This window comes from Magnolia sinica, chromosome 7, assembly GCF_029962835.1.
Source record: "Magnolia sinica isolate HGM2019 chromosome 7, MsV1, whole genome shotgun sequence".
Classification (NCBI taxonomy): Eukaryota; Viridiplantae; Streptophyta; class Magnoliopsida; order Magnoliales; family Magnoliaceae; genus Magnolia; species Magnolia sinica.
In genome coordinates, this window is record NC_080579.1 from 80,657,492 (window position 1) to 80,664,718 (window position 7,227).

Sequence of the window (7,227 nt, forward strand, 5' to 3'; positions counted from 1 at the left end):
CTCAGAGCTCGGGAACCCTATTTTCGGCCTGGACTCGTGATCGGGGCTCCAACTCAAATAGGAAGTTGTTCTCTTCCTGCTGCAAACTCAGTTGACTGTGAGCTATCTCTCTCTCTTTCTCAATCTCTCTCAATCTTGATTGAAACTAGTTGGGGATTTAGGGATTAAGGGATTTGGGAACTTAGGGATTTGGGGATTTAGGGATTTAGGGAGTTGGGTCTAATACACAGCTGAACCTAAGAAGTCCAAAATAGCTGATAGAATGTTGAGAAAATATTTGATCCCTGACCCAAAGTTAATGCAGGGTAATCAGGTTTTCAGTTTGTATAAGTGGGGCCATGGTTCACTGATCCAGATCATCGGTTTGTTGTGCTGTGGATGGTGCACCATGGATGCACCAAACTAAAAAAATCTCCTAAGATTGAGAGATCTTAGCCACCAATCTGTAGCCCTTTTCAGTGAATGTGGATAGTTCCTCTTCAATGCATATAACTGATGGATATCTTAATCACTCAAGCTGAACCTTAGCTGCTAAAAATAGTAGGAAGTGGGTGTGGCAGTGGATGCAGAAACTAGTAGTAAATAACCATTTTCAAGCCCAAAGTTTGTAGGAATTGTGAGATTATGAAGCAAGAAAAAATGGTAGAAGATTTTATTTTTTTGCAACTATAGGGTGAGCTACAACACAACAGATGAATATATATATCTTGGCAACGAACATGACATGTAGATAGGATGAAATTTCTGTTTTTGAACTAGAACGACATGCTTTTTGTTTTTTGGATGATAGATTATGAAATATGATAAGGTCACATAGAAGTGAATGAAGGGAAAAATATAAATATTAGCTTGATGACGTCAAGCAGTTTTAAGCAGTAGGCAATCAATCCCCACTATTTATGTGGTGTAGTCTTCTTGAGCATATGTGATTTGAATAGTGGTTGGAATTTCTTCAATCTTAGATCTATTTCGTGATATTTCTCTTCAGATCTGCATATGTGATTTGAATAGTGGTTGGAATTTCTTTCATTTTTAGTTTTTTTTACTTGAATTTTGTTGAGATGGTTAGCATTGGATTCTTAATTGAATAAACTTCCCTGGATCTATTGATTTGATTTTGTTTTCACTTTTGATTTTTTTGATATTTTCATTCTGATCTATAACCTAAACTTATAACCTTAACCTAAACTTAAAACCAAATAAACTAAAACCTAAACTTAAACCTAAACCTAAACCTATAACCTAAACCAAAACCTATAACCTTAACCTAAACCAAAACCTATAACCTAAACCTTAACTTATAACCTATAACCTATAACCTATAACCTAAACTTATAACCTTAACCTAAACTTAAAACCAAAACCTAAACCTATAACCTAAACCTATAAGCTAAAACCTAAACCTAAACCTAAAACCTAAATGTATTCTCAAATCCCTAAACCTAAACCTACACCTAATCCTAATCTCAACTCCCTAACCTAAACCTAAACGTATACTTGAAAACCCAAGCCTAAACCTGATCCCGAACCCGAACCTGATTTTTTAAATTTTAGTTAGTTGTCCAAATGATTCCTGAACTTTTATTGAAAATGATACTCTTGTCATTCAATATTCAAAACCTTTGCCCGTACTCCAGATTTTTTTATTCAGTAGCTCAGTCAGGTCAATGGTAAGCTCACCAACTTCATCAAAGAATCACAGATTAGAAGGGAGTCAATCAGATAGTTTCTTTAATTTTCTTTTTTCATCATAAATTGATACTGAGTTTAAACCAGCCATTACATTCTTTGGCACATATATTTTTAACTGTGGAAAACAGTCTTAGAATCTCCATCATGCTATATATATGTAGTTTCTCTTTCACTTGTGAATTTATTTCTCTACCTAGTTTTAAAACTAATGAGTTCTTTGTACTAATTTCATGTAACATCTCTTGGTATCATCAGATTTTGCCTCCATGCAGTAACATCTACTGAAATGGTTGTTTCAGTATGAACATGAGCACAGCCAATGGTCGGCCATTATCTCTTTGGGACTGATATCAAGTTGTTTACATGCAATGGATTCAAGACAAATTCCAAATCATCATCGGACTTCTTGAGGTACATACTGGTCCATGCATACATACAAATGCCAACATCATTGTCGTCATTATCATTGACATCACCCGACTGTGTATGGTCGCTTAACTTGTTCTTAATGTTACTACAGATTTCTCAAACCTTATATAGTGAGACAGTTCAGCAAGTTCCACTTTTTCTCAAATTGAATTTGAAACCTTCAGTCTATAGAAGAGGAAGCAACCAAATTGTTGTAATTCTAATGATGTTTCCATAATGTGCATCGGATGAAGACCCGGATGTGCGTCGGAGCTATCCGGATGAGCGGGTTCCCTGGAAGGTGGGAACCGCCGTTATGACCATGATGAAGCTGTCCATTTCCTATGGACAGCATTGGAGGGGCCTGACCATTTGGACAGGCCGTGTTTATGTATTTGCTTGAAATTAATGGAGCAGACCCGGATGTGCGTCGGAGCTATCCGGATGAGCGGGTTCCCTGGAAGGTGGGAGCCATTGTTATGACCATGATGAAGCTGTCCATTTTCTATGGACAGCATTGGAAGGGCCTGACCAATTGGAGCAGGCCGTGTTTATATCTGTATTTGCAGGGACCACACCCTTAACCTATAACCTAAACCTATTCTCAAATTTAAAAACCTATAACTACGACCTAACCTATAACCTATAACCTGAACCTATAACCTAAACTCAATTCCCTAAACCTTAACCTATAACCTAACCTAAACCTATACTTATAACCTAAACCTATTCTCAAATCCCAAAACCTATAACCTAAACCTTAACCTAAACCTATAACCTATAACCTAAACTCAATTCCCTAAACCTTAACCTATAACCTAAACCTATTCTCAAATCCCAAAACCTATAATTATAACATAAACCTAAACCTAAACCTATAACCTATAACCTAAACCCAAACCTAAACCCAATCTCGAACCCGAACCCGATTTCCTAAACCTAAACCTTAACCTATAACCTAAACCTAAACCTTAACCTATAACCTAAACCTATACTTATAACCTTAACGTAAACCTATTCTCAAATCCCAAAACTTATACTTATAACCTAAACCTAGACCTTAACCTTAACCTAGAACCTATAATTATAACCTTAACCTAAACTTACAACCTTAGCCTAAACCTAAACTTAACCTAAACTCAAATCCCTAAACTTTAACCTATAACCCAACCTAAACATATACTTATAACCTAAACCTATTCTCAAATCCCAAAACCTATACTTATAACATAAACTTAAACCTAAACCTATAACCTATAACCTATAACCTAAACCCAAACCTAAACCCGATCTCGAACCCGAACCCGATTTCCTAAACCTAAACCTAAACCTAAACCTAAACCTTAACCTATAACCTAAACCTATACTTATAACCTTAACCTTAACCTAAACCTATTCTCAACTCCCAAAACTTATACTTATAACCTAAACCTTAACCTATAACCTAAACCTATTCTCAAATCCCAAAACCTATAATTATAACATAAACCTAAACCTAAACCTATAACCTAAAACCTAAACCCAAACCTAAACCCAATCCTGAACTCGAACCCGATTTCCTAAACCTAAACCTTAACCTATAACCTAAACCTATACCTATAACCTAAACCTAAACCTTAACCTATAACCTAAACCTATACTTATAACCTTAACCTAAACCTATTCTCAAATCCCAAAACTTATACTTATAACCTAAACCTTAACCTATAACCTAAACTTTTTCTCAAATCCCAAAACCTATAATTATAGCATAAACCTAAACCTAAACCTATAACCTATAACCTAAAACCTAAACCCAAACCTAAACCCAATCCCGAACCTGAACTCGATTTCCTAAACCTAAACCTTAACCTATAACCTAAACCTATACCTATAACCTAAACCTAAACCTTAACCTATAACCTAAACCTATTCTCAAATCCCAAAACTTATACTTATAACCTAAACCTAGACCTTAACCTTAACCTATAACCTATAATTATAACCTTAACCTAAACTTACGACCTTAACCTAAACTTAAACCTTAACCTAAACTCAAATCCCTAAACCTTAACCTATAACCCAACCTAAACCTATACTTATAACCTAAACCTATTCTCAAATCCCAAAACCTATACTTATAACCTAAACTTATACCTTAACCTAAACTCAAATCCCTAAAGCTTAACCTATAACCCAACCTAAACCTATACTTATAACTTAAACCTATTCTTAAATCCCAAAACCTGTACTTATAACCTAAACCTAAACCTTAACCTAAACTCAAAACCTATAACCTTAACCTAAACCAAAACCGATAACCTAAACCTTAACCTATAACCTATAACCCAATAACCTAAAATTATAACCTTAACCTAAACCTAAAACCAAAACCTAAACCTATAAACTAAAACCAAAACCTAAACCTAAACCTAAAACCTAAATGTATTCTCAAATCCTTAAACCTAAACCTTAACCTATTCTCAATTCCCTAAACCTTAACCTATAACCTAACTTAAACCTAAACCTATAACCTACACTTATAACCTAAAACCTAATGTATTCTCAAATCCCTAAACTTAAACCTTAACCTATTCTCAATTCCTTAAACCTTAACCTATAACCTAACTTAAACCTAAACCTATAACCTACACTTATAACCTAAAACCTTAATGTATTCTCAAATCCTTAAACATATACCTACACCTAATCCTAATCTCAACTCCTTAACCTAAACCTAAACTTAAAAACCTAAACCTAAACCCGATTCCGATCCCGAACCCAAACCGAATTTCCTTAACCTAAATCTTAACCTATTCTCAATTCCCTAAAGCTATAACTTATAACCTAAACCTAAACCTAAAACCTAAAACATATACCTAAATCTAAAACCTAAATGTATTCTCAAATCCTTAAATGTAAACCTACACCTAATCCTAATCTCAACTCCCTAACCTAAACCTAAACCTAAACTTGAAAACCCAAACCTAAACCCGATCCTGAACCCGAGCCCAATTTCTCAAACCTAAACCTTAACCTATTCTCAATTCCCTAAAGCTATAACCTATAACCTATAACCTAAACCTAAACATAAACCTTAACCAAAACCTATAACCTAAACCTTAACCTATAACCTATAACCTATAACCTATAACCTAAACCGAAACCTAAACCTAAACCTAAACCTAAACCTATAACCTATAACCTAAACCTAAACCTAAACCTTAACCTAAACCTAAACCTAAACCTAAAACCTAAACCTTAACCTTAACCTAAACCTAAACCTATAACCTAAACCTATAAACTAAAACCGAAAGCCTAAATGTATTCTCAAATCCCTAAACTTAAACCTACACCTAATCCTAATCTCAACTCCCTAACCTAAACCTAAACTTAAACTTGAAAAGCCAAACCTAAACCCGATCGCTAACCCGAACCTGATTTCCTAAACCTAAACCTTGACCTATTCTCAATTCCCTAAAGCTATAACCTATAACCTAAACCTAAACCTAAACCTATAACCTTAACCTAAACTTAAAAACTAAACCTAAACCTAAAGCAAAACCTATAAACTTAACTTAAACCAAAACCTATAACCTAAACCTTAACCTATAACCTATAACCTGTAACCTAAACTTATAACCTATAACCTAACCTTAACCTAAACCTAAAACCTAAACCTAAACCTATAAACTAAAACCTAAACCAAAACCTAAAACCTAAATGTATTCTCAAATTCCTAAACGTACACCTACACCTAATCCTAATTTCAACTCCCTAACCTAAAGTTAAACTTAAAAACCCAAACCTAAACCCGATCTCGAACCCCAACTCGATGTCCTAAACTTAAACATTAACCTATTCTCAATTCCCTAAAGCTACAACCTATAACCTATAACCTATAACCTAAACCAAAACCTAACCTAAACCTATAACTTAAACCTATAACCTTAACCTAAACCTAAAACGTAAATCTAAACCTAAACCTAAACCAAAACCTATAACCTTAACCTAAACCAAAACCTATAACCTAAACCTATAACCTTAACCTAAACCTAAAACCTAAACCTAAACCAAAACCCAAACCTATAACCTAAACCTAAACCAAAACCTATAACCTTAAGCTAAACCTAAACCTTAACCTATTCTCAATTCTCTAAAGCTATAACCTATAACCTATAACCTATAACCTAAACCTAAACCTAAAACCTAAACCTAAACCTAAACCTAAACCTAAAACCTAAATGTATTCTCAAATCCCTAAACCTAAACCTTAACCTATTCTCAATTCCCTAAACCTTAACCTATAACCTAACTTAAACCTAAACCTATAACCTACACTTACAACCTAAAACCTAAATGTATTCTCAAATCCCTAAACCTAAACCTTAACGTATTCTCAATTCCTTAAACCTTAACCTATAACCTAACTTAAACCTAAACCTATAACCTACACTTATAACCTAAAGCCTAAATGTATTCTCAAATCCCTAAACCTAAACCTACACCTAATCCTAATCTCAACTCCTTAACCTAAACCTAAACTTGAAAACCCAAACCTAAACCCGATCCCGAACCCAAACCCGAACCCGAATTCCTAAACCTAAATCTTAACCTATTCTCAATTCCCTAAAGCTATAACCTATAACCTAACTTAAACCTAAACCTATAACTGACACTTATAACCTAAACCTATAACCTAAATGTATTCTCAAATCCCTAAACCTACACCTACACCTAATCCTAATCTCAACTCCTTAACCTAAACCTAAACTTGAAACCCCAAACCTAAACCTGAACCCGAACCCGATTTCCTAAGCATAAATCGTAACCTATTCTCAATTCCCTAAACCTTAACCTATAACCTAACTTAAACCTAAACCTATAACCTACACTTATAACCTAAACCTAAACTTATAACCTAAACCTAAAACCTAAATGTAATCTCAAATCCCTAAACCTAAACCTAAAACCTAAATGTAATCTCAAATCCCTAAACCTAAACCTACACCTAATCCTAATCTCAACTCCCTAACCTAAACCTAAACCTAAACCTAAACTTGAAAACTGAAACCTAAACCCGATACCGAACCCGAACCAGAACCTGATTTCTTAAACCTAAACCTTAACCTATTCTCAATTCCCTAA

At 34.5% G+C, this 7,227-nt stretch overlaps 1 long non-coding RNA gene across 1 annotated transcript; it reads right to left on the reverse strand.

The window, feature by feature from the left end:
- Positions 1-3,215: 3,215 nt before the first annotated feature.
- LOC131251527 (uncharacterized) lies at positions 3,216-7,010 on the reverse strand. The gene is made up of 3 exons (XR_009173934.1): positions 6,805-7,010; positions 4,092-4,211; positions 3,216-3,296 (listed from the first exon to the last, which is right to left on the reverse strand). It is a non-coding gene; the product is annotated as an uncharacterized LOC131251527 (long non-coding RNA).
- Between the last annotated feature and the right edge of the window lie 217 nt (positions 7,011-7,227).